Raw genomic sequence first — 19045 nt, forward strand, 5'->3', positions numbered from 1 at the left:
GAATGTGTGGGCTCTGAAAAGCAGTTGTTTTTGAGAGACGGCTCACATGCTGCTCAAACACACAAGCCAACAAAAAAGTAAATAAATAAATAAACACTCTGTAAAAAAATAAATAAAAAAACAGAAAATCACATCTCTGAACAAAATAACCTGTAGGTAAAATCAAATTCCCTATCTGGGGGCTGCACTCAAACCATCCCCTGGTCCAAGATTTACTTTAAATGTACTCGTTACCTTTTAATCCAAAACTGAAATAATCCTGGACGCTGTTACATCACTGTAACAGCGTCCAGGACAATATGCTTAACATTCCCAAATGTTGCACATTCAATCACTATAATTTGCTTTCAGTGCTTCGATTTAGAGTCTTATCTCCGATACACAGCACACGGAGAGCAGACAAAGTCCAGCCTATTCAGAGGAAAAAGCACCATTCAACATAGCATCAGATAAAAATGGAGTTTGAGGAGAGATTATCTAGGCCAGGTGAAACGCACACAATCGCACACTCAACCACCCTCTCACTCACTGCCAGGTTGACAAATCAGACTTCACAGGCTATTCAGTGTAAATAAAGCTAAATGTCACCTGAAAATGTCGAATTGATCAGACAAGATTAGCATTGGCTGTTTTGGTTTGCTGCCGTTTTGTGATAGTTATAAATTTCACATTTCTGAAGAAACCCTAAAAACAGCTCTGAAACCACAGTTAAATGAGAGCAAAGTCTGAAACGGAAAGTGAAAAAACAACATTTTTAAAACCAAAACTCTTTTATGAAATGTAATAAAAAAGAATGTGAGCTCAGGTTAGCATAACAAGCAATTATAGCTCCATTGTATAACACTTGAAACAACAAAGGCCAGTCAGTGAGCAGATTTTAAATGCTTCCATTAAGGTAAATAAAGCAAAATATCTTTTTGATTCACTAATATGAGGGGCCGTTGAGTTTAGGATCGTGTTTGCAGTCCCTCTGGGATTATTATGGAAATATGACTGTCATACACAAAGTTCAATAAGAACACTGTGAAGTCGTTATTGACGATCATGGGTCCCAGGGGAATATTCAGAATGGCTGTGTGTGTGTGTGTCTGTGTTCTTGTTCTTGTTACATAGTGAGGACCACAATAGATATTTCATGTGCAAAGTGAGGACATGATGGGGAAGTGAGGACATTTTGTCCTTAAAACCTCAATGTGCAGTTTGAGGGTCCTCATACTTTGTGTTAGGATTAAGGTTCAAACTCTGTGCATATTATGGTTAGGAATTTAGGCCTGATGGTTGGTCGGAAAATACAAAACTGTGGAAACGATTGTCCATGGTGGTTGTCACAATGAAAGCAGTGCGTGTGCGTGTGTGTGTGTGTGTGTGTGTGTTTGCGTGCCCTCAAACATCTGTCCAGGATTTTATCATCATACATGCTAATAAAAAAAGAATCACACAGCAACTGAAGCTGCTAAAGCCAATAACAAATGCTTTTTGCAGACACACCACTGTCTTCCAGGGAGGGAGAGAAAGTGGGCCCAGCAAAGCTAGATGACACATTTCTCTTATACGCAAGCTGACGGGCATCACCGTGAGTGAACGCGTATGCGGTCGTGATGGATGGCAGCGTAAGAAAAAGTACTCTCATCTGGGTCACGTCTTGTCAGGCTGACTGATTCGCATTGATGAAATCAAGCCGTCTTGTTAACCCACCGAGTGGAAAATAAAGCACAACAAGCCAAAGACCGGAGGAGGAGAACAAGAGCAGCTGAGGAGAGGAAGACGATGACAAGAAAATGAAAGCGGTGGGGCAAATAATGAGAGGGAGGGCAGCGGAGGGGTGATAAGTGGTAAATAGCGGTGTAGTGTCATGGCAGGGGATGGATTGGGATAATGGGAGCTGACTGAGAGGGGGGCCCGGAGAGACTGACGCAGAGAGAAGAGCAGGTTGTGCGCACGGGAGAATACACCAGGCACGTGACTAGATTAGGATTACAGAAAGATATATTTGTTGTAAAGAGATAGAACACTACATTTTGGACTTTCCTCCTCATGACCTGCTTGTCAGCAGCCTTTTCTCAACTCCCCCGTTCAAAAACCTCAGGTAGCAAACGCTGGGCTGCTGATGGACATCTGGAACCATCGGAGGAGGCAGAGGTGTCAGACTGACAAGCTGCCCGGTAACAGGCAACATCGTGTGACTGGGATCCTGGAACTGTCCCAAATATGATCATGAAGCCTTAGATTCAATGTCACCTGCTTCTTTAAAGGATTTAAACTTAAAACGGTTAATGAGCATGCGGTTAATGACACTCAAAAAAGACACCTATTTGGAAAGCGGCATTATTTTAATGTCTGCAATACTGTGTGTTATTAGATCTTAATCGAGCATGTATGCAATTTCTGTGCTGGCAAATGTTCCTCAGAGCTGAGGCCTTCTTTAACAGGCCCCTGAATGCAGCGTCAGAAACTGATATATAGTTAGTCTTCTTTTCACAATTGTGCTAATTTCTGCTGAGAGGTAGCTCCGTTTTCCTCTCATTTAAGTCACAAGCACAAACAAAGAGAGAGCAAATGTTGCATCAATCTGCGGTGTTTGCGCAGATCTCCCCAGAGAGACTGGATGCCTCCTGAGGGAGCTACCTTCAACAGCAAGGAGCAAACAGCCATTATACCAGCCAGACAACGAGCTACCGCTAACACACAACAGGCCTTAAAAAGTGACAGCGGATTAAGCACCCACATCACTGGTGGACAGATTTATTACAAAAAGTATCAGGAGGAGTTCCACCAGCAAACCTTTAACTGGTCATGACGTTAGCAGGCAGCGCTAATGTAGTTAATAGCTGGGCTGCCCCAAGAAAAAATTGGACATATTAACTGATTATATTCCCCGCCCTGCTGCAAAATCATGTGTTTCTTATAATTCACCTGAAACAAATAAAGAATAAGGAATAATTTAGCGAGTTTTCCAAGATTCAGTAGCCATGTTTGCTATTCGCAGCCGCAAGCTAACGGTTGTTTGTTTCCAGCCTCGGAGCAAACTGGTGGGACATATGAGGCCCTCAGCGATTGTTTTATCTTGTAGAAATAGACAGAGCAGCAAAGATTTGTGTCACCCGAGGTCCTCATAGTGTAAATTTTGGAAAAGAAAACAATGCCTGTTTTCCATTTTCCCAGGAAAAATTCAGGATGTTCTCCAGTAGATTTAAGGAAAACAAATCCATTACTGCCACCGATTGTTGTGGGTTGGGAGACTGGCCTTTATGGCCTCTTTTAAGTCCATTAATTACGTGATTTTGTGGACTTGCACAGGTATAATCTGATGGGATTAGAGGCTATATTCTTTAAATAGAGTTCTGCGACCAGGGATTAAATGATCACAGCCAGCCGGCCTCAAGAGCAGCAGATTTTCATCTTTAGATCGTGGATTTAGTTACACAAGAGGCGAGTGACGGAGGAAAACATCCGAGCCGAACCAAAACCTTGAACCCAAACAAACGTGGAGGGAGAACAGTTGCAGATTATGGGTGTTGTGCCCCCTGTCTTATTCTGGGGCTGTAATAACCTGGACAACCTGCTCTTTTCTGGAGGGGTGCAGGTCACGTCTGAGGTTGAGGATGGAGGACGGAGCCACTCGAGGCCTCGGCCCTCCTCTCCATTACTATCCTCCTCACATCTGGATACAATGTGGGCCGGGGGGGCAGCTGCAGGGGGGAGTGCAGGTCTGCTGGGGAGTCTTTACAGAACATCAAGAGGCTCTGGGAAAAAGGTGCTCCTGCCGGTGGTAGATGTGGGGTGTAAAGGTGGGGGGAGCACTCAAAAGCTCCCTGTCTTTGGTGCCCTAATCTGACTGTAAGGCCCCGAGCAACAGACAGACAGACAGACAGACAGACAGACAGACAGACAGACAGACAGACTGTAATTGAACCCAGGAAACAGAACGTAAAGACAAAGAGCCCCGATGGGGGCAGAAAAGTGCAACCTGGGCTTTCACTTGGCCAAACAACCTCACTTTGGTGCATCCTTTATGTCTGCTGCCCGTCCACCAAAGCCACTCTCACACGTGCACGTGTGAACGCGCCCCACTGCATCGTGATGCTGGGAAATCCTAACGAGTCTGCGTAAATACAGCAGCAGACCCCCCCTCAGAGGGGAGCGCAGCCGCGTTGGAGACTTCCACCACCGACACTCCACCATCCCGACCAGCTCCAACATCTGCGAGTGCATCCATGCGCGCTCTCTCCACCGCCCCCCCCCCGACCAGACAAGGTGGCGCGTCCACTATGTGGCCGTCCATTTTGTTAAACAGCCGCTTCAGCCAAAGGAACCTAACCTCTGCCGTCAGCTCTGGCTTTCAGGACGCAGTGCCCCATCAAGGCGTTCCTTCGCTCTCTTTCCTTCCTCTGGGGAGGGAACAGCTGCAACCTGCACCCGTCTGCTGCAGACTCATCCTACAGGCATGCTTGGAGTTCCACTCTGCCTCTGATCCACATGTGGACTCGGGGGTGAGCTCATTAGCCCCTGGGCGACCCCCCACTCCCCCTCTCACCTCTGTCCTCAGTAACCCTGAAGCCCGTCCAGTCCTGATAGCCGTGTTTTATACTGGGCAGAACTGGCCTCTCACGGGCAGCGGGCAGAGCCGACCTGTCCTCCTGTCCTCCTGTCCTCCACGTGAGGGTCTGCTGGGGCAGAAATGTCTCGTCTCCCAAAAAGGACAAAACAGTAGCGACAGGCGGGGATGTCGATAACAGGCGCCACTCAGAAGGCCCCCTTATTTAAAAAGTAATGACTTTTATTTGATGTTTTTGGGCGGCATGAATCAGGCCGCCGTCCCCGGCACGCGGGCACGCTCGTGCGTGCACTCAAACACTGGCGGATTGGCTTCACGACAAGGTTAGGCTGACATCAACGGCTAACGATCACTTCCTCGTTGGGCTGAATGATTAGCTGCAGTAGCCTGCAGACATTTCCAGCTTGTCTGCCTGAGTTGATCAGACATGCAACATAACTGGGCTCCAGTCTGCGCCGACCCCACACACACACACACACACACACACACACACACACACGGGTTGCCTTTTTAGTGTGGAAACACACTAAAACTCGAAGAACGAGCCTTCCTTTTTGTGATTATTTCGAGAAAACCGAAGGAAGCAACGAAGCAGGAGGAGCCGACCGCGATGGCAACAATCATCTGCAGGACTGGTTTTAAGCAGAGAGGAAGTGGAGACCGACCGTTTGTGCCGTTCTCTTTCAAAGTAGGCCAGCCGCGGCAGTACCACTTACAGACACTAGGAGCTGTAGAGATGAGCCTTTCAACTTTGGAGTTTTGGTTTTGAATATTCAGTGTTGCTTTGTGGGCATATGTAAAAAAAAAAAATCATAGTGAAAGGAGAAGAAAGGTGTGAATTTGTCACTTAAGTGTTTTTCTGGTGTTTTTTATTTGTTCCCCTGTATTTCTCAGGAGCTCTTAGCACATCTGTTTGTGAAACAGGGATGACAAGACTTCTCTTTTTCCATTCTGAATCTGCTGTGAACACAGCTGCCCACACAAAGAACCATTAAAAAAACCCTTAACTTAAACCTTTAAAATATAAATCCACCTCTTTTGTTTCCATTCATTCATTAACTAGAAGAGAAGGTTGAAATCAAAGGAAATGGAGCCTCTCTACTCGGGGAAACAGTCCGCCCATCCCCCACTCACCCTTAATGCCCTCCGGGCTGCTGTGAGTTTGGATTAAGTTTGGGTGCTGCCTCCCCTCCCTGCCGAGCCGGCCATCACCCCTGCAAAACACACACACACACAGTCAGTGTGGCCCGACGCGTATAAGGGAGGCCGCAGAGAACCAAGACACGGAAAAAACACCTTTATAACAAAGCCATGGAATAAACTGATCCGAGCCACTTCTGTGGTGGACAAATAATTATTAAAACAATGTGTGGCATCGGTGAAAGATAAGGTGCATTAAGCTGCTGGGTAATGTAGTTTTTGTGAAAGAACTGACGGTATTACCTTTTTTTAAAGGCCTTTTTTGGTGCTATCTCATTAAGGCCGGAGTGTGCGCATGTGCGTGTGTGTGCAGGCAGCAGCGGATCAATAACGGCAGTCTACTATAGTGACATCTGGGCTCGGACAAAGAGCGCCGTTCCTTCCCCGGCGGCTCCCTGCCTCCATCCCCGACCGCGGCCACGTGGTTCCCTGGGCTGCTTCTCCCAGCTAAGCTTATTCCTCTTCTCTTTAATCCCGCAGCAATCGCGGCAACAATGCCAAGCGCCTGTTCTGCGGCAGGAATCTAGTAACTATGATCACCATGTCAGCTAGACCTGACAAGAGCCGCTAATGGTGACGGCCACCCTGGTGTGTGTGTGTGTATGTGTGTGTGTGTGTTGAGTTGTTCTGTCAGAACTGGCCTGACAGTTTCTGGTTCCGCGCCTTAAACATGTGGTTTGCTAAATCTTTGCGTTGAAAGAGGGGCTGAAAGGCTACCGGCCGCGCCGCAGGCGCTGATAAATTGGGTCGATACCCGACCCCAATGATTTCCCTGCTCTCAACACGCTCCACCTCTGATTTAAGTGACCGTTTCTGCGCCTTTCTGCAGCTGATTGGATTATTGTTTGATATTACCAATAAAAGTTGGAACAGTCGGTCAACTGTGAAGGTTCTAGCGCACGTTTATCTGAGTTGAATCGCTCCATTTATTCACGTGGATGGCATGTGCACTTATAAACTTGGTTGTTTTTAACAATATAATCGGGATAAAAAGCTTCCGGCTGATGAGTGAGGGATCTCTCCACACCCACATTCAGCTGTTATTACTGGTCTTAATGACAGGACATGTGCGAATACCAGCCGATCCCTTTATTACAGTCACCCGCACAGCCCAAAAAAACATTTCAAAGTCGCAGTAAATAGATATTTTTTCTTTTCATTGAGGTTTTATTTGTTTTTAAATGCCAATCATGGCTTCTTTTTTTTTTACCAGATTTTGGAGTGTCAGAGGGGCTTTCCCACAACTGCGTCTGAGAAGCGGATGATGAACCATAACTTTGACAAAAACAGTTAGCACCCCCCTCCCCCGTCCCTCCAGTTTAAGCTGGTCCAGTGCCTCAATCCCCCCAGCGAGCGCCTCCCGTTCCCGCCACCAGCTCGACCCCTCTCCTATCTTAATCCTCTCATTTCTGTATCATTTTCGGCAGGGCTAATTTACCAGCGTGCACACTTCACTACCTGGACGGGGTTCTTTGGCTCTGCGGGGCCTCTATCGATCCATGCGGGGAGGGGGTGACCCATATAGAGGGCTTAGCCACCCACCTGTTACCAAAGTTTTGAGAAAGGGGGCAACCAGAAATGTTTCTGGGCTCACCCGAAACGTGAGGCGCGACGAGAGCGGCGGCGGTAGAATTCCTTCCAAGGAAGCAGAAAGTTTCCCATGGAGGGCTCATTTATAATTTAACCCGTTAGCTCTGTGTTTCTAGGCTAACACAGAGAGATTGCCCTTTCAGAGTGGAAACCCCCACCATGCAGCAGGGAATCAATGCCGTCACCACGAACAGACAGCAGATCTGCGATTCAAATGATCAGCAGCAGCAAAGAGAGAATCAGTTATCGCCTTTTTCCGACTTTAGCTGAAACACAAACAGATAGCAGCAAAACCAGGTATTTTAAAACAGGTTCGTGTTGTGATCTGTGGCATTAACTATGCACATGTAGGACTGGAACCCTTCCAGAACCGAATTCCTCGAGGCGCAGGAAACCACCAACAGACGCCTCATGCTAACGCTTGGCAGTCGCCGTTTGAAAACCCAGCTATTCATCCGTCCGGAGGTCTCGCGGAGATGTGCACGCTGAGACCGCTGACATTTTCCAGAACACTGAAGGCGCTCAGATGCAGCAGATAATGAAACGTGGAGAGAAACACTGACCTGAAAATATCAGCAGATAGATGTCACACGAGCTGATACCACATATGATAACGCCAATTTAGCAACCGGGCACTCCTTACGCAAATGTAGTTGCTACAGTTGCTACACTAGAATAAAGTTTGAGTTGTCTTTTTAGACACTTTTATGCTAAAACTCCTCAAAGGTTCATCTCATTTTGGCAAAAAGCCTATATTAGCTAGATTTTTTTAAGATATACATACTGTCTCTGCATAAAACTGGCAGCCCACGTGGCTAAATCTGTCGCTATCACACTGGTATCTGATACTTTGCTGCATCTCTAATATTAGGGCTACACATTTAGCGTGACTTGTTTCTCTTTTTCTCCCCTGCCAAAACAGACAAAAAGCCACCAAAAATAAGTTGAACACTCAGTTAAAAGTTGCCATAAATGTCAAAAGGAGAACCTAATTCAAGGACTGGTTTTAAATGTGCACGCTTAAACCAGGACGCAGCAGAGGAAACGTCGGCGTGAAGCAGCTGCGACTGAGAACAAAGGTGAAAATCAGCCTCTCAACAAACCACCCCGGCGTTGAAGCCCCTCTCATTGGGAAGGTAAATGATTCTGTCTGTGGCTAAAAGGCACAAGGCAGTAATGAGTAATGAAAACAGCCGTGTTAGAGCTGCCATTCAGCGAAGGGCCTGCTGCTGTGGAATGTGAGGCGCCATTCATTCACATGCGTTAAAAAATGCATTTCTGCCACCACAAAGCCCAGCCTTGTCCTCATTGTTTTCCACCACGCCAATACAACACTTCCACGTTCTGTAGGGAGAACACGCACCCAAAAAAGAAGGAATAATCCAACTGCTAATTTCCCTCCCATGAGGGAAATTAAAATGGAGGGCGGAGGGGGCGAAATGAGGGAGAGTCTTTCAAAGGGGCAGAGAGCCGCACCGGCGCTGGAAGTTTGATCGAGATAAGCGGCGGCGGACGGAAAAGTAAGCACACAAGCCGCTCGCAAGAGACAAACAGTCCTATTGACAAAAGCGGAACGTAAGAATGCGTTTATTCAGAGCTTGAAAAGAAGCACGACGGTGGAAGGAAATCAAACACAACGAGCGCTCGCTGGACTCTCCCGAGGCCGTTCCCTTAAAACTCCAAACCTGACCAAAATGTGGACGTGGGGCATTTAGGAGCAGACAAACCAAAACTGATAAGAAAAGAAGAGAGGAAGAAAAGCAACCCCCCCCCCCCCCACACACACACACACACACACGTTCAACAAGTGATCTCTGACTAATTAAAATAAAGACCAGACGGCCATCTTTAAAACACCAAACAAGCATGACCTCACGCTGCCATTTCATTAAACACTTAAATAGAAAAAACACTGTTATTTAAAGCTCCAGTATCTCCTTAGATCTATTTCTGGTGATGTTCTGGGGCCACAGAACAGGTGCCCCCCCCCTTAAAGACCGTTTGTCATCAGCTGATGGAACGGGACGGACGAAACACGTCGTCTGAAATCTGACAGGGCAGAGACGACGTAATCCCGTCTGCAAAACAACGCTCTGTGTGTGCAACCCCCCCCCCCACACACACACCCCCCGTGTCTTTCTGTACGTGTGAGTGAGTGACCCGACACGGGAAAATATACTGTATCTGCAAAACAAGGAGGAGAGAGAGACAGAGGGAGGGAGGGAGGGAAGACAACTGAATTCAGAGGTTACATCACCAAACAGGAACACAGTGTGTGTGTGTGAGTGTGTGTGTGAGTGTGTGTGTACCTGTACATTAACTGAAGTTTCAATCCATTATCCTTCTTAAACATGTGTGCACGGAGCCTGTGTGTGTGTGTGTGTGTGTGTTTATTTACATAACTCCTCCAGCCTCAGGGACTCTGATGACAGCCTGTATTAAACTGATAATAAGTTTACCCCCCCCCCCCCCCCTCCTCCCCCCAGTAGCTGTAATTGGAACTTTTCTGGCTCCTACTGCCGCTCCTGGACTTCCCAATCTCGCCTCTAACGCGTCACAATCGCAGTAAATAAAGGCAAATAACTTCATTTTGCATGTGATTTGCATCGCAAGGCTCCCTGCAGCGCGTCAGCCCAACGTTCCCCAAAAAAATGCCTCCCCATCTCATCTGCCCCTGCGGATGGGGCAGTTCTGCCTCCGAATCAGTTCCCGGTGGGTTTTAAAGGCTGCTGCGCTGGAGGGGCAGCAGGAATAACAAACAACAAGGAGAATGACACACTTCCTTACCAGGCTCACCAGCGCCGCGATCGAACACTGACACGCACAGAAATGAGAGGAGACCGGTGCAGCTCGGGAGGGAAAGAAAAAAAAAAGAAGCAAATGCAAAGAGTCCAGATCCGGCAGCGATAAGAGAGGAGACACACTCAACTGATCCCGGAGCAGCGATCGCGCCCCGAGCTGCAACTGTGCACGAAAACGTCAACAATTGTTATTTTAATTATTATGTCCGACGAATTCCGACCTCCTTGTGTTGAAGCACAGTACAGGTCCCCCCCCCCCTCTCTCTCTCTATCTCTCTCTGTCTCTCGCTCGCTCGTCTCCAATCGTTTCGCTACTGCTGCCTTCAAATGTGGTCGGAAATGTGGCAATCATTAAAGTAATGGTCGTTAAACGACGGCTAACGTCTTGTAAATATTGTAATTTAACCACCCCGCCTTTTGAAGCATAAATGGGCGCCGTGTGGAGCGGGCGATACGATTTATTTCGAGGTGGCCGTGAATTGTAGACGAGCAACTTATTCAGAGTTTAGATTTTGCAGACGGTTCCCCATTTTCTGCCACCTGAGTGAAGGCGGATTCATTAAAGACACATTAACTCTCGTGTTTGCGTCTCTCCCGTGTGAGTTTCTGATTTAAGAGTGATCAAAATGGCGACCAACAGTCATTTTCCAGTTTCACTCGAGTCTAAGCGACGTGATCTGTTGCGTGACTGATCAGATAAGATTAGGCCGTTACAAGAAGGAAAAACGGACTCAATGTGGGCGCTTGAACGCAGCACAACTAAAAAAAATGCCTGATGTGAACTATAGAGGGAGAGAGAGAGATGGATGATCGAGGGTGGAAAAAAGAAGTGGGAGAAAAGTTGTCTGTAAACCTGTCCATGTGCGTGCGCGCGGGCATGCGGGCCATTGTGTTTCGTTTTCTGCATTGATTCGTCATGTGGTGCGTTCACTGCGTTTCAGCGAAGTTGTCTGTTGATTCTACACCCCCCCCCCCCCCTCCCTTCTTGCACGCGCTTTTGGAATGCACATTAAAACGCGCACACCCACACGACAGCATAATCGGTTTGGGAACTATGTGTCTGTGTCTTCTGCCTCACTTTAGCTTTGTTTCATTTCTACCTGCGCGTAATCGCCGCGAGGCCCATTAGTTCGGATTGTGTGTAGTCCGATCTCATTACCATGACAATAGGGTCGCATCCCGTGGCGCAGCCGCGCATCAATCCAGAGGAAAGAAATGGGGAGGGGGGGTAAAGTTAGGTACGTCGAGATCACCCAACCCCTCCTCCACACCCGACCCCTCACGCGCGCGTGCACACGCACGCCCACACACACCACATGCAGATGCGCTGCGAGGAGCTTTAATTGTAGCAGAAACTGAGAGAAGCCCACCGGGGATCTTGCAGCGGATTCAGACCCGCATTCGTGACACTCCGGCACCTGCCTTGCTCAGTGGCAGTTATGTCAGGTTTATGAACGCGCACATACGCGCACGTCTCGATAAAGTAATGACCCCTTATCCGAGCCCTCCCCGCGCGTCTCCCAATGAAAAACACGCACAAATCTCTCCATCTTCTCTGAAAGCAACTTTTATTGCTGCCATGAATGTTTGTTGATGCCGTGGCGAGAAACCAGCGACCCCAGATGGGATGGGGGGGGGGCAGTGGAAAAGTTCCCCTCTTCTTCTCTTCATTTGAATAACTGAACAGTTTGGAGAAAATAGTGCCAGTGGGGGGCTTTTAAAAACAAAGGTGCGCGTTACTACTCGGCGCCCCGCAGGAAACGCATAGACGCACGCTCCTGCTCTGGCTGTTGTCTTGACTTGATTACCGACAGGATGAGGTCTTTAATCAGACTTCCATATTTATAAATCAAGCTCGGTCCGCCGACTTTCACCGACGCGCACGCCACTCCGCTCTGACGAGTGAGCGCGCATAAAGAGAAAGATAAAGACGTGCCTACCTGTTTCCTCCGAGGGAATAATTCAGGGTGACTTCAAGAAGCAGAGACAATCCTAAAGGTGAAAGCATGCTCTGTGCAGTGTACGCTGAAGTGCATGATTGAGGCGGTCGAGTCCATTCGCTCCAGCGGGGGTGGAGCGAGAGTTCCTACCCGCAATTACGCGTTTGGTTCTGGCAGGAGGGACACAAAGACGCGTCCGTGCGTGCTGTTGGTGATTCTGTCCGCTGTGTAAATATCACCAGGGTGCTTTACGGGAGACCCTCGGCTGTTTGCACCCATCCGTGCCCCTCTCGCCAAATGGTTCCGTCTGCGTTAAATGGAACTATCTGCTATTGTCTCATCAGTGAAAAGTTGTTGATGCTGCTCGGGAGTCGCGGAAAGTGCGTCAACGGTGAAGGAACGAAGACTTTACGGGAACAATTCGAAGGTTCTGAACGACACCAAAGACAAGAAGAGGGAGGAAGACGCGAAAAATGGCGGAGTTTACGTCCTTTTCTTTCCCAACTGCCAATACGGGCAATTAGACGGCCGCAGAGTCATCTGGCTTGATCCACCCTGAACATCTGTTAGTGAAACATGCAGTCAGAGCTCACAGACAAATACAAGGACTGACGTGAATAAAAAGAAGAAAACAATAATAATGGTCCCCGCTGGTGCAGTTGCAAACATGTAAATATAGTCTAATTACTGTTGTCCAGCCAAGCAGGTTGTCAGACACACAGTAGTAGCAGTTTGAGCTTCACCTCCTCCTCAAAGAAAGCAGTTAAAATAAAATAAGAGAAATGTTATTATTCCCGAAGGACAATGCTGCAAAGAGTTCACATAAACAAGGATAACCGAAAGGAAAATAATAAAGTTAAAAATTGCCTAATGTTCTCTGAAAGGGGTCAAAATGTTCACTTAATGTCCAGTTAAAGTGGCAAAACTAAAGTTGAGATGGGAAACTGTTTAAAGTGTCAGAATGTAGAATATAAGGGCCAAAACACGGCGTTCAACCACAAGGTTCAAGTGGTAAAACTTACAGTTAATGTTGTAACGTGAGCAAAGAAGTGTAAATGTTGGTGTTTAATATTACGGTCCAATCAAATATGCTCATTATTACGTTAATATTAGCGTTTTATTTTTAATATCAACATGAACGAGCTCTTATCGTGCAATGAAAGGTGGCATAGTGATGATTAAACCTTGGGCTGCTTCATTTGTATCACAAACAAAGGACAAACCTGGGAACGCCACTTCGCAAAACTGGAAAATCCAGAAAAACCTGTCAAATAAAGGCGATCGCCTCGAGCTTCTTCTTCGGTTTGATCTGATTGTTGTCCTGTCGTTCCCATGACGACCTCACATCAGACGCCGGAGCTGCCGGCCTTGTTTTCCTCCATATGAAGTATAGTTTTGTTTTTTCTTTAAATAAAGGGCCCCGGCTGTGGCAAAGTCATGTTTAATAAGTGTCACTTCTCAGCAGCGTGGCGGGTGTTGTGCAGAGGTCAGGCCTGTTTGCTCAGCGTGTGCACGTGACAGGAAGCCATGTTGCTGCTGATGCACCAATGGGTTCAGACGCACAGACATCTTACCTGGCACGGGCCCACGCCGTGGAGTTTACCGCCCTTTACTCAGCTGTTCGGCAGAAAACACGTGAAAACATCACACGTGCACGATCAATCTAGAGCAGAAACACATCCATCCGTGCTGTTGCAGATGTCACGGCGCCCACGTACGCGCGGCGCCCGTGCTCTCCTTCGCGAGCCCATTCTTCCACTCACACCCGTGACGGTAATGGGAAGCACACATGGACGTTAGCGTTAGCAGGCTCTCTGTGGCGTGAGTCACTCTTCAGATACTTCCTGTTATTAGAGCGCTGCTCTTTAAAGCTGCCTCCCTCCTTCTGACTCCTGCTTTCCAAGTCAGAGGGAATGTCAGGCCAGATACTCCAAGGTGTCCTCGTCCCCCCCCTCGTTTTAAGCCTTTAAGCAGTCGGAGCGGAGAAGACTTCCCGTCGAACGCTCTCGGGTCATCTTTATTTTTAAATGTGCCACGGTGAACCTTCATGCTAACGGGAAAATGATTGCACGGTGATGCCTCTGCACGCTGTTGCATGTCCAAGGCAATCAGTCACCCAGAATCCAGAAGCGGTGATTTAAAATCATCTTTTGTTTGTGTTGGCTGAGGCTGAATTTCACGTGCACATTTTATTATTAGTTAATGAACAGGCTACAGCACGCAGCTAGTCCCTGGCAGCAATTCAGCATGGCAGAGTTATCAATGCTGGGGGCTGCTTGGTAATCCTTGGGGGGGGGCTCTTTGATACAGGTTTTGCTTGCTTTTTTATTGGCCCACTTTTATTTTGGGCCGTGACGTGTCGGGAATATTTTACAATCTCCCTATAGAACGGACACCGGACAGGCTGAGAGGCTGTTGCTGATGAACAATGCGGCGAAAATGCTGCTTTGATTGACGGAACACACTTCACACTCTTCCCCAGAACAGAACCGTCCTCCTGTCTTTCCCACAGAAATCAGCTTTTCCCTTTGATAGTCACAGTCATTCCAAAAAGATCCCAAATTCTCATATTTCTTACACCAATTAAACTTAATTGCTACGGCAATGACACAACCCCACAGTTGATCTACTTTTGTCTTAAAATGGAGCCTGCCGCTATCCCACACCATCTCCTGGTGACTGACATCTCCAGCCCCCTTGTGCGCAATTAGCTTGAAGAGCATTAGCGACTGCATGCTAATTGTCAGCTGCCGAAGGACTGCAAGGAGAAACCCTCAAGGATACACCTCTCTGCGGGAGGGGGGGGGGGGGGGGGCGGTGCCGGTGGCGAGGGGGCTTTGTTGCCTAGCCAGCACACAAGCAAATACAGTAGGCAGCAGTGGGAAGCCCAGGTCTCGCCATACTACATGAAATATTTATGGTATATCACATTACCCTCTGTGTTTTTCGGACTCTGGTTGCCGCCACACCTTCATCAGTTCAGATGAGGAGGAACAAATTCAGCCGTCTGCATGAAAAAGGCTGATTTACAGAGGCAACATCTGCACCTTCTTTATCTGTGCTGTTCAGTTTTTGACGTGGCGTTCAGCCATTTCTTCTCGAGATGACTTCTAACGTGGCCAGAGGCTTCCGGAGTGAATCTGCACACTTTTGAATTTAGAAGAACTGGATTCTTCTATTTCCACACAGTTACAGGAAGAAGCTCTCTCTCTCTCTCTTTCTCTGTCTCTCTCTCTCTCTGTCCTTTCTCTATCTTGTTGACTCAATCTGAAACAGCTTTTTTGGATCTTGTTGACTTCCTGGTTGCGCTCTTCCCCTCCCACTCATCTTTAAAATATTCACACACACCCCGCCTCTGCACTCCTCTTCTGTCCACCTTCTTATCAAATTCCATAGGGTGAGGAGGGGAGGTGAGGGCGGATCCTCCCAGGAGAATAATCGCTAACGCCACTTAAGCAGCTGGCAGCTTCACAAACCCAAAATCCCACTTTATGACAGCTAATGCAGCAGCAGCATAGAGGCTACAGATAAGGTGGCTGCTGTTGTTTGTTAGTTCTGGGTGTGTGCGGTGGGTGAGACGAGAGGGGGGGGGGGTCGCTGAAAAGCCCTCTCGGTGCGTCGTGAATGTGACTGATTGAGTCGTCCCAGGTTGTGTTCTGTTGCTAATACAGTTACGTGTTGTAATCGTGCAGTAATAACATCATAATCCCATCTGGAAAGAGAAACTGTGGACTGTGTATGCAGTGATTGAGGCCATTTCCTGTGTGTGTGTGTGTGTGTGTGTGTGTGTGTGTGTGTGTGTGTCTGTGGCAGTGCATTTTAAGCAGAGGTGACTGCAGGAGGCAGCCTGATGGATACAGGATCACACTGCAGCGCTTTACATTGTCTCCAGTCCTCCTCCTCACCCTCCCCTACCGCCTCCCTCTCAGCAGAATCATCACTACAAACCCCCCCAACACACACACACACACACACACACACACACACACACACACACACACACACCTTGCATATGCAGCATTGCAGCCGGTGCAGGCTTACACATGAAATGCATGAAACTCCCAACACACACGGGGGGAAAAAATAGCCAAGGTGATTACAAGAAGACCTGAAGTGTACACATGCAAAACACTCTGAAGGGAGCTGCTAGTTCCCTCTAGCAAAACAGTAAAAACCTCAGCCCTCAAACACGCACACACACACACACACACACACACACACACACACACACACACACACACACACACACACACACACACAAACACGCACACACACACACACACACACACACACACAAACACGCACTGGCTCATTCAGAGGCAACCATGCATGTTCAGAGACAAGAAGGTGAAAGATGGCACGGGGGGAAAGAAACGGCTACCGGGGATCTGCCGAGGATATCACAGAGCTCGCTTTCATCAACGCCGCTTCACACCAGGATCCCATCGCACAAGGCAAACAGGAAGTTGGGGCCGTGCAGCTGCTGACATACCTAGCCATGAGAGCAGGTTTATTTTATGGCGGCAGCGACCACGTGAGACGGGGAACAGGAAGTCTCGGCTACTGTCTCTCGGCTCTTTATCCAAAAATACAGAGTGGCGTCTGTCTGCGTTCTTGAAAGCAGGCGCGAGGCGGGCGGCTGCGTGTCTGCGTGAGGCAGGAACATCCATTGTTTTCCATTTGTCGAATTTTAACACCAATCCACATGTCAATACTGCTCCTTTAATTCTCGCCTGCATTACTGGAGGTCTTTGAACACATCCTGAGTGGTCCTGATTGAGACATCATCCGTTTTACCTCATGCACACACGCACGCACGCTCGCGATGATGTGCTAATGAACACATGGCCCTGAACACGCTGCCTGACTGACATTGTGTCTGACATTGAATCTGGCGGTAGACAAGCGCTCAGAGGCATGTGATGGGTGTGCTGGCGAGGGGCCGGGTTAGACTCCGGGCGACACACCATATGATATTGATTATCTTTTGTTTAGCTATCTCTGCAGCTCCTTGCCCTGAAGGACTCAACTCACGTTATTGTCTGGCATGGGGGCTCGTTTACTTCAATTTGGAGAGCGCGAGATCTCCTAAATAAGCAGGAAAACCCTCCACGCAAGCGCCCGTGTTTGCCCAACACGTCGCATAAATGAGCGGTCACTTATTTCTGTTAAAGCTCTCCAGCTAAGATGCTAAAACAATGCTTTTCTTCGGCGTTTTCAGCCACGTAGCCACTCTTTTCTAGGATCCTGATTCATTTTTCTACTGCTAAGTTGTTTTTACAGCCCATTTTGGTTTTGGTTCCCATGTTTAGGTTAAGTAGCGTTAGCATCTGTGCGACACTGTTTTAACACTGGGGAAGAAGCTTGAGCTAATGTCACCACTGAAAGGGGCCTGCCACAGTTGATTTAGCTGACCCTGCTTTCGTTATTTGGTGGTTTGCAGCGTATCGACGGCCTGTGAAAGACGGCTGGAGCAGGAGCAGCTATCGAGTTCAGAGCCCCATATTTCCTGCTTTGCAGACGCAAACTCTAAAACGGTTCCACGTCTAAAAAAACCCGCTCACACGCCTACTCGCCTCAAACACTCACCATTACACCCACCCCCACACTCACTTCTGCCTCTGTCAACTCAGAAAAGTTGAAATTGATACACAACTTCTGCTCCTTCTGCTGCCCGTAACGCGGCATCATCAACGCGTCTGCCATCAGTTTGATGAAAACGGGTTTTTTTTATTCACCAAACAGAGTCGACAGGAATCAGGGCAGAATTAGAACAACGTCAGACTGTTTTAAAGCTGTTTCATCAAACACTTTAAGGTAAAGTTTCCCCCTCTCTTTTGCCCCCCCCCCCTCCCAAAATCTCTCATCTCACCGCCAGCCGTTGCTGCTATTCCTCCATCACGTCTAATCGATTCCTGCAGGTCGATGGCGGCTGCCGTTGGCACATTAGCATCGGCGGAGAGCAGCATGAATTCGGATCCATCTTTCAATATTTGTGTTCACGAGTCGGATGCAGTCAGTCTCACGGAGAACCATGAAGCAGCATGGGCACCGGTCAGTTTAGCCTCGACGTACGATGGCTCGGTTGCTAGCTGACGTTTCCACACATGAGCCACACAACATGCACGTGTAGACTTGCAAAAAGCTTGTGGAGGCTTCCTTTGTTTAATGAGGCACCAGCTCCTTTTTCGCAGCAGGAACTTTTATCATTGAGCGGCATTTTGGAAAACCTCGCCGCATTTTACCGGAATACCCGTGAAAACAAGTCTGATTCAAAATTTTCCCAGGAAAAGCACCTAGTCAGGGGTGAGGACTTTTCAGATTCCCTGTAATCCTTGAGAGGCAGTTTTGTCCTGATTGTCCTGATTGGTGGAAAGAACACCACTTCCAGCCTTTATTTTATCTCTGCGAGCTTCGAGCTTAAAACTGAGCTAAGAGCAGAAGAAGAAATTCAGTGGGACTGGAAGACTCTATGGAAGAATAGCCGACAAGTTGGTGGAGCTAAATGCAGGACACGGAACCAAACTCCTGAAAAGTTGAAGAAAGTTAGAACAGATTATAAAAATCTGAAGGAGCAAAGCGTCCCTTTGTGCCCTTCCCCCAACATGTCATCTGCCTGATCATAAATACATCATGTGGAAACACAAACAACACAGATTACCAGGAATTCATCCACCCGGGTAAATAAAGTCCTGGAAACATTGATGGAAACGAGGCTATTGCTGGTACACAGGAGACTAAATTAAGAAACTGATGCTCAGTTGTGGATCTGTGAAATAAAAGCTAAATCACACCCTCCTGGATCCAGGACCCTTTTCACTCTGTGATGAGAGTGTTTCCAACCCTCCATTGAAGGCAGCAGCAGGTGATTTGAATTACTGGCTCCTCTCTGGCTGAAGGACATAATCACCTGCTGGACCTGCCTGTCTTTTCCACGCGTCTTCCCCTGGCACACAAAT

At 47.9% G+C, this 19045-nt stretch overlaps 1 protein-coding gene and 1 long non-coding RNA gene across 8 annotated transcripts in view; one reads left to right on the forward strand and one right to left on the reverse strand.

Annotated features, from left to right (window-relative positions):
• LOC130532219 (uncharacterized) overlaps window positions 1-7298 on the forward strand; it is an 86165-nt gene extending 78867 nt beyond the window's left edge. Inside the window, exon 6 of the long non-coding RNA XR_008952285.1 lies at window positions 6969-7298. This is a non-coding gene — a long non-coding RNA (uncharacterized LOC130532219). The remainder of the gene's footprint in view (window positions 1-6968) is intronic.
• Window positions 1-12621, reverse strand: part of znf516 (zinc finger protein 516) — a 31752-nt gene extending 19131 nt beyond the window's left edge. For 2 of the 7 annotated variants that reach the window (XM_057044678.1, XM_057044671.1), the window contains exons 1-2: window positions 10133-10417; window positions 5690-5769 (exon numbers count right to left, since the gene is read on the reverse strand). The gene's annotated coding sequence lies outside the window, so the exon portion shown is untranslated. Of the gene's footprint in view, window positions 1-5689; window positions 5770-10132; window positions 10418-12086 lie in introns of those variants that run through there. The other 5 variants (XM_057044672.1, XM_057044676.1, XM_057044673.1 and 2 more) reach the window with 5 other exon arrangements.
• Between the last annotated feature and the right edge of the window lie 6424 nt (window positions 12622-19045).

The sequence above is a fragment of the Takifugu flavidus genome, chromosome 10, assembly GCF_003711565.1.
Source record: "Takifugu flavidus isolate HTHZ2018 chromosome 10, ASM371156v2, whole genome shotgun sequence".
NCBI classification, from domain to species: Eukaryota; Metazoa; Chordata; class Actinopteri; order Tetraodontiformes; family Tetraodontidae; genus Takifugu; species Takifugu flavidus.